Source organism: Sus scrofa, chromosome 8 (genome assembly GCF_000003025.6).
Source record: "Sus scrofa isolate TJ Tabasco breed Duroc chromosome 8, Sscrofa11.1, whole genome shotgun sequence".
Taxonomy (NCBI): Eukaryota; Metazoa; Chordata; class Mammalia; order Artiodactyla; family Suidae; genus Sus; species Sus scrofa.
Window position 1 is genome coordinate 132,289,521 of NC_010450.4, and position 9,160 is coordinate 132,298,680.

At 42.2% G+C, this 9,160-nt stretch overlaps 1 protein-coding gene across 1 annotated transcript in view; it reads left to right on the plus strand.

The window, feature by feature from the left end:
* Positions 1 to 8,772, plus strand: part of LOC106504776 (collagen alpha-1(I) chain-like) — a 51,013-nt gene extending 42,241 nt beyond the window's left edge. Inside the window, exon 5 of the mRNA XM_021100555.1 lies at positions 8,447 to 8,772. The gene's annotated coding sequence lies outside the window, so the exon portion shown is untranslated. The remainder of the gene's footprint in view (positions 1 to 8,446) is intronic.

The following is a 9,160-nucleotide window of genomic DNA, read 5'->3' on the forward strand; positions in this document are numbered from 1 at the left end:
CTTAGGAACCCCCAATCATATAAGGGGGCTCAAGCAAACTGCCCAACCTTTGCCCTGGAGGGAAACATTATCTTAATTGTGCTGAACAGCAAACAAACCTGCCCTCTGCTCTAAAGAGGTAGTACTCCTTCTGTCTTTCAGGGTTGTTCTCTATACAAATATCCTTGAAAAGATAATGTGGGGGAGGGTGGGGGGGTGGAGGAGGGGGTGAGAAGTCACTTCCTTTGCTTGCTTGAAATGTGAGACATCCATGGAGAACTGTTTCCCAATGAGCAGGTTCTAAGTATTTTTTTCCTTCCTCCCTCTCTTAAACCCTCCCTTTTGGTGTTTTTTATTTTCTTCTGTTTATTTGCTTTTAAGATACAATTGAATCCCCTAAAATTATTTTTTAATAATAGGTCTTCTCTAGGGACAAAATTCAGCAGAAATAAAAATATGTCTTTAAACCTCTGAAAATAAAATTCAGGCCCAAAGTGTTACTGTAGCAAAGAGTTGCAAGAGAATATTTGGGAAATATTTTTTGAATGCTATTTTTTTTTTTTTTTCTTTTTAGGGCCGCACCCACGGCATATGGAGGTTCCCAGGCTAGGGGTCAAACTGGAGCTACTGCTGAAGGCCTACGCCACAGCCACAGCAACACCAGATCCAAGCCGCATCTGCGACCTACACCACAGCTCATGGCAATGCTGGATCCTTAACCCGCTGAGCGAGGCCAGGGATGGAACCTGCATCCCATGGATACTAGTCAGATTTGTTTCTGCTGTGCCATGACGGGAACTCCCTGTGAATGCTATTTTTGAAGTAGATATTTTGCCAACTTGAATACTAATTCAAAATCAGGAATAATTTTTTTAAACAAAATTTCACTTACTGTTTATGATATAAGCTTAATTACAATTATGCATTGAATACAGGCAGTTTCTAAAATCACAACATATTATGCTTAGTAAAATAATAAAATTGGCCGAGAAAAACAAATATAAGTTTTCACCTATATTTAAATCTAAATCTGGACTCAAAACAATAAAATGAAGGAATATAACAAAACAAAAACAAATTCATAAAGAGAATAAACTAGTGTTTTTACCTTTAGGGAGAAGGAAGGGGGCTAAGTGCAAGACAGGTAAGGGGCTTAGAGATACAAACTACCACATATGAAGTGAGTAAGCTACAGGGATATATCTTATAGCACAGGGAATATAACCAGTGTTTTATAATAACTTTAAATAGAGTATAATTTATAAAGCTATTGGATCACTATATTGTACATTTGAGACTAATATAATATTGTACATCAACTATAATTCAATAAAAATGAATCAACTTATTAAATTAATAAATGACTTTTAAAATGAGTGTGAACAATAGATGTAAGAATCTTGTAGCTCTGGAGTTCCCCTTGTGGCTCAGTGGTTAACGAACCCGACTAGTGTCCATGAGGACGCAGGTTTGATCTCTGGCCTCGCTCAGTGGGTTAAGGAGTTGGCATTGCTGTGAGCTGTGGTATAGGTGGCAGATGTGGCTTGGATCTGGTGTTGCTGTGGCTGTGGTGTAGGCCAGTAGCTACAGCTCGGACTTGACCCCTGGGAACCTCCATGTGCTGTGAGTGTGGCCCTAAAAAACGACAAAAAAAAAAAAAAAAAAAAGACTCCTGTAGATCTAGGAGTTCCCACTGTGGCACAGCAGAAAGAAATCTGACTAGTATCCAGGAGGATGGGGGTTCCATCCCTGGCCTCGCTCAGCGGGTCAGGGATCCTGTGTTGCTGTGGCTGTGGTGTAGGCCGGCAGCTGTAACTCTAATTCGACCCCTCGCCGGGGAACCTCTATATGCCTGGGGCAGTGGGGGGCTAAGCCCTTCTCCCAGGCTGCCCGCAGACCGTGCGCCGTCATTCTTCAATGCCACTGATCTCACCGTGAGGTTAAGACTCAGTGGTACCTGTGTGTCCTTGAGGCCCGAATGAGCCAGTTCACTTTCGGCCCAAGCTCAGAATGTTTGTGAGGACTATGTCTCTTAATTACATGGAGAGGAATTTTTGTCCGTGAAGATGGTGGTAAAGTTGTGACTGGAAAGCTGGCGTCGAAAGGTGCTGGGAATGACACATGAGAGCTCACGGATCACTTGTGGGGTTTATTTCTTTTCTGCTCTGAGAAGTTCTGAGAAGCCTGACTTTTAGGGTGTAATATGTCTAATATATATATATGTTTCTTTCTTTTAATGTGCTCTTCTTTGATAGGATATGGGTTTCGAGGAAAGTATTTTATTTAAATGAACTTAAAGTGCCATGATATACTGCTTCCGATTCATATTATATCCCATATATTTCAAATAGAATACTTACAAATGAAAATAATAAATATGAACTCAGAGTTCCTGCTGTGGCTCAGTGGAAATGACTGACTAGTATCCATGAGGATGTAGGTTCAAATCCCTGGCCTTGCTCAGTAGGTTAAGGATCCAGTGTTGCCATGAGCTGTTGTGTAGGTCGTGGACGCGGCTCGGATCCCACGTTGCTGTGGCTGTGGTGTAGGCTGGCAGCTGCAGCTCCAATTTGCTCCTAGCCTGGGAACTTCCACATGCCATGGTTGTGGCCCTAAAAAGACCAAAACCAAATAAATGAATGAATAAATAAATAATAAATACAAACGCATTAATTCTTTTCATCAATGTTTATTATCTGTTTTTGGCCAGAAATTGTGCTAGGCACTGACGATGCAGTGGAGAACCAGAACAGGCACAACTGCAATTTTCATAGTCAGACATGAGTAAATACATAAGGTGACTATATAGTTATAAACTGCAATTGAAGTCTAAGAGTAATATAATTTTTGTGAGACCATGTAATGAAAACTAACCTGTACTGCAGGTCAGAAAAATTTCTCCTGATTTCCAGAGTGTGACCGGGAGTCACCCATAGACGGGATTCGAGATGGGGAGAGCAGCACAGGCAGAGGCCCCCTGACGTGAGGGGACATGGCACATTCCCCACGGCAGGAACACAGACAGTAAGGGATGCGTGGTCCAGACGATGTAGAGTTTTCTAGTCCTTTTCATGGAGCTTGGGCTTAAGACCAATAAGACGCCGACGAAAGAATTAAATCCTGAGGCTTATGTGACCAGATGAAGCTTTTGAAAAGAACGTTCTGGTGGCAGCATGAAAAATAAGTTGGAAGGAGGCCAGGCTGGATGAGACCAGCTTGGCAGACCAGAGGAGAAAGGAAGATAGCTAAGACTAGAGCGGTGGCCCTGGTAGTGGAGTAACGCAGGCTACTAGAAAGGTGCTTTGGATTTGATTCAGTTTCGAGGACTTCACGGTGGCCTGGGTTGGCTGGCTGAAGGAAAGATGGCTGTTCCCTGGCATGACCTAATGGATGGTAGTGACTTCACTGAGGTGACGGTGGAAGAGAAACTTGCTTGACTGTGGGTGTATGTACGAAAAGATCGTGAAGTCAGTCTGAGACCTGTAGGTTCGAAATGCCTTTGAAATAGCTAAGGGGAAATTTTAAGTAGACACTTGAGGATATATAGCTGGAATTCAGATGAGAGGTCTGAGACTTGAGATAGGATTTTTAAAAATGTGTTTTTAGATAATTTGTTAAGATTAAGTTCAACCATGAGTGATAGAAAATCCAAAATAACAAGGGCTTAAGAAAGAAGATTTTTCCTATGTAAAAAAAAATTTTTTTTTTGTCTTTTTGTCTTTTTCCAGGGCTGCACCCATGGCATATGGAAGTTCCCAGGCCAGGGGTCTAATCGGAACTGTAGCCGCCAGCCTGCACCACAGCCACAGCAATGCAGGATCCGAGCCACGTCTGTGACCTACACCACAGCTCACGGCAATGCCAGATCCTTAACCCACTGAGCGAGGCCAGGGATCGAACCTGAAACCTCATGGCACCTAGTTGGATTTGTTAAGCACTGAGCCATGATGGGAACTCCTTTTTTTTTTCTTTTTTTTTCTTTTTTGCCTATGTAAAATTTTAGTACTGGGCTCTCCAGTAGAAATACAATGCAAGTCATGTAGGTAATTAAAATTTTCTCATAGCCATTTTAAAAAGGTAAAAAGAATCAGATGTAATTAATTTTTTTTTTTTTTTGGTCTTTTTGTCTACCTGTGGCATATGGAGGTTCCCAGGCTAGGGATCCAATCTGAGCTGTAGCCACTGGCCTACGCCAGAGCCACAGCAATGCGGGATTTGAGCCTCGTCTGCAGTCTACACCACAGCTCACGGTAATGCTGGATCCTTAACCCACTGAGTAAGGTCAGGGATTGAACCTGCGTCCTCATGGATGCTAGTTGGGTTCGTTAACCACTGAGCCATGACAGGAACTCCAGTTGTAATTAATTTTAATATATTTTATTCACTCAACATATCCAAAATGTTATAATTGGACGTGTAATTAATATAAATTTATTACACTCTTTTTTTTGCATTCTGTCTTCAAAGTCTGATATGAATTTTCTTTTTTTCGTCTTTTTGCCATTTTCTTGGGTTGCTTTCGTGGCATATGGAGGTTCCCAGGCTAGGGGTCTAATTGGAGCTGTAGCCGCCGGCCTACACCCCAGCCACAGCAATGCCAAATCCGAGCCTCCTCTGCCACCTACACCACAGCTCACGGCAATGCCGGATCCTTAACCGACTGAACAAGGCCAGGGATCAAACCCGCAACCTCATGGTCCCTAGTCAGATTCGTTAACCACTGCGCCACGACGGGAACTCCCTGATATGCATTTTCTACTTACAGCTCTGTTAGGACTATCTATACTTCAAATGCTCGGTAGTCACATATGGCTAAGGAGTACCGGATGAAAGAGTACAGGTCTAGCGTTAGGAGGCCCAGGAATGATATAATACTTTACAGTGTCAGAGACCATGCTGCTTCTGCATGACTGCCATTTACAAGGTCACTTCTTAGTCCAGAATAGCTGATGCAGCTCCGTTCATCAAGTCTGCATTCCCCCTGGCAGGGAGGAAGACAAGGAAAGAGAAGGTACATCTTTTCCCTTTAAGGTTACTTCTTGGAAACGTGTATACTACTTTTATCGACATCCTTTTGGTCAGAATTTAGTCATGTGACTTGAAGACCATGTACTTAATTACAGGGGAGGTTGAAAAATGGAGCTTTTAGGAGTTCCCATCATGGTGCAGGGGAAACAGATCTGACTAGCAACCATGAGGTTGTGGGTTCGATCCCTGGCCTCGCCCAGTGGGTTAAGAGTTCGGCGTTGCCTTGAGCTGTGGTGTAGGTGGCAGACTCGGCTCTGATCTGGCATTGCCGTGGCTGTGGTATAGCCGGCAGCAACAGCTCCAATTAGACCCCTAGCCTGGGAACCTCCTTATGCCGCAGGTGTGGCCCTCAAAAGATAAAAACAAAAATAAAAACTGTAGCTTTTATTTCAAGTAGCCATATAACTAGATACAAATCAAGAGCTGTGTTGTTATAGAATTTATTGGAGTACAGCCCGTGTCTGCACTGTACACTCCTCTTCCCACATAAACAGTACACCTCCTAGAATACTGAAAATAAAAAAAATAAACAAATATGACCTAATTAAACTTAAAAGTTTTTTGCACAGTAAAGGAAACCATAAAAGCAAACAAACAAACAAACAAAAAATGAAAAGAAAGCCACAGAATGGGAGAAAATATTTGCAAATGAAGTGATTGACAAGGGATTAATCTCCCAAATACACCAAAGACTCATGCAGCTCAATGTCGAACAAACAAACAAGCCAATCAAAAAATAGGCAGAAGATCTAAATAGACATTTCACCAAAGAAGACATACAGATGGCCAAAAAAACACATGAAAAGATGCTCAACATCATTAGTTATTAGAGAAATACAAATCAAAACTACTCTGAGGTACCACCTTACACCAGCCAGACTGGCCATCATCAAAAAGTCTATAAATAATAAATGCTGGAGAGGGTATGGAGATAAGGGAACCCGCTTATGCTGTTGGTGGGAATATAAACTGGTGCAACCACTGTGGAAAACAGTATGGAGTTTCCTCAAAACAACTAAAACTAGAACCACCATATGATCCAGCAATCCCACAACTGGGCATCTATCTGTAGAAAACCGTAATTTGAAAAGATACATACTCTGCAATGTTCGCTGCAGCATTATTTACAATAGCCATCAACAGAGGGATGGATTAGAAGAAGTGGTACATCAACACTATGAAATAGTACTCAGCCATTGAGAAAGATGAAAGAGTGCCATTTGCAGCAACATGGATGGACCTAGAGGTTATCATCCTGATGAAGTTAGACAGTGAAAGACAAACGTCCTATGATATCACTTGTCTGTAGAATCTGAAAAAGGATACAAAAGAACTTATTTGCAGAACAGGAAGACTCACGGACTTTGAAAACACGCTTATGATTACCAAAGGGAATGGTGGGGAGAGGGATGGACGGGGGGTTTGGGATCAGCACATGCACCCTGAGGTGTGTGGAATGACTGACCAACAGGGACCTGCTCTGTAGCACAGGGAACTCTCCCCGGTGTTCTGTGATAATCTATGTGGGAAAAGAATCTGAAAAAGAATGAATGTGTCTATATATATTAACTGAATCACTTTGTTGCACAGCAGAAATTATCACAGCATTGCAATCAACTCTACTTCAATAAAACTTTTTTAAAAAATGAAAAAAATTTTGCTCAAGGATTAATCATGATGTAATTGATGCTTTTGGTTTTATACTGCCTTTTATTGAAAATGTGTGCTTCATTTCTGATTTTTCATGGTTATATCAATTATCTTAATTTGAACATAGTGTTTAGTACACTTAAAATATTTTGAATAATTTTATCTATGGAAAATTTTTATCACAATGATAATAAATGTTTAACATTTGTATTATAAATTTTATTTTTATCTGATCTTTTATATTTATAAACTTGTATTTTAAATGTATTAAATATAGTTTCACTGATTTTTAAATTTTCAAATACAACGTTAGCATTTATACTTGTATTTTAGTTTTATATGAAATAAGACATAGTGAATTACCAGTGGTATTATCACTTTGCTCTAGAACCGAAATCACTAACCCATAACAGTGAAAGCATAAGTTTCATTGGGCCTCACCGTGTTACAAGAATATACAGGTATTTAAAAAGAACTAAAACTGTGCAGAACATATTTTCAGCCTTTCCCATTTCTTCCTTCCTTCCTTCCTTCCTTTCTTCCTTCCTTCCTTCCTTCCTTCCTTCCTTCCTTCCTTTCTTTCTTTCTTTCTTTCTTTCTTTCTTTCTTTCTTTCTTTCTTTCTTTCTTTCTTTCTTTCTTTCTTTCTTTCTTTCTCTCTCTCTCTCTCTCTCTCTCTCTCTCTCTCTCTCTCTCTCTCTTTCTTTTTTGCTTTTTAGGGCCATTTGTGTGGCATATACAAGTTCCCAGGCTAGGGATCAAATTGGAGCTGCTGCTGCCGGTTACAGCCACAGCCAGAGCCACAGCAACACAGGATCCAAGCCGTGTCTGCCACCTACACCACAGCTCATGGCAATTCCGGATCCTTTAGCTCACTAGGCAAGGCCGGGGATCAAACCCGTGTCCTCATGGATCCTTGTCGGGTTTGTTACCACTGAGCCACGCCAGGAACTCCATCCAGTCTTTTCCATTTCTGAGAGGTGTACATCATGTCCTTCTGAGCTCTCATTACTCACAGTGTACAGGTTGTGTCCTGGTGGGATAGTAAAATACTAGAATTGGAAGTAGCATCTAGACCCTGTCATAGCTCAGAGAAAAGCGGAGGGTAACCGGTCAGATTTCAGTAATCAAGCTCCCTCTTGAATTTTTACAGTAAGAGTTACATCTGGGATTCCTCCCCACTGAGTGCTTTATTGAACCCGCCCAAATCTGATCTTAACTGCGAGCCAGCAAGAGCTTCGTGGATGACTGAGTATCCTGGGCAGTCACACAGGACCAGGACTCAGAAGGGTCCCTTGCCGGGCTTACTGGTCTGCTGTTGCCTTCTTGAAATTTGGCTAGGGGTCCAGTTGGAGCTTTGGCTGCCAGTCTACACCACAGCCACAGCAACACCAGATCTGAGCTGCAATTTATGGCAACCTCACCCCACCGAGAGAGGCCCGGATTGAACCCACAGGACACTGTGTCAGGTTCTGAACCTGCTGAGCCACAATGATAACTTTTTGAAATCCTTAATAAGTTTTGAGCTCTGGATTTTCATTTTGCACTGGAAATTATGTAACCAGTTCTGTTGTAGCGGTTTGCTTTTATTTTCAAAGGAAGAGGGATATAGGTATTCTCTAATGTATGTCTGATGTATGACTTTTTTTTAAATCTGAAGTTGGTGCTTCTTCTATTTGGGTATATTTAGGCACCGAGGCAAAACGTCCCTCGTCAGAGTTGAAGTGGAACAAAGGTTTGAAGTGCTAAGCTGCTTTCCTTCTTCCCATAACCACCTCTCTTCTCCTTAGGGTCCATCAGCGCCGTTAAGCTCCTTCCTGACCTTCGTGTCTTCTCCCCGATGTCCCGCCACGGGAAGTGCAGCGAGCCTGTAGCTTTTCATCTAGAGGCCTCCTCCCAAGGGGTCCTTGCTTTCTCTTCCTCTACCACACACACCTGCCCTGCGCCACTGGACAGCAACCTCGACGATATTGTAGGAATTCCTCGGAGGTCTTCTCATCCTGGCCTCAACCACTCAGAGAGAGGGGTCTCCTTTGCGGAGAAAGTGCCCAAAGGAGAGCCCACCTGCTTCAGGACTTCCTTGAGCCTCACACAAGCAGCCCCTTTTCTTCTGTCTTACCAGTGATGCCTTCTACGCCAAGCACGAGGGGAGAGAGATGAAGGCCAGGACAGAGCAGCATCCTGCTTTTTCATGCCTGCATTTTCAAGACGCAGCCTTTTAACCTGAAACATCGGTTCTGCACCTTAAGAAGTCTTCAGGTAAACAAATTCTGGTACTTTTCAAAAACTCTGCATGCTTGGCTGTGCCGGCTTTGCCCTGTGTTCTTATTCTTCACATGAAATACCCCTGGGCTTTGTAACATTTGTTATTTAGGAAGCAAGTCTAAAGATTTTGTTACCTCTTGAGAGAGTGAAATTAAACAACAACATCAACAACTTTCACTTTGGAAGGACGAAATTTGCAGGCTAGTCTCTATAACCATGAAGTTGCCATGTCAGCAAAA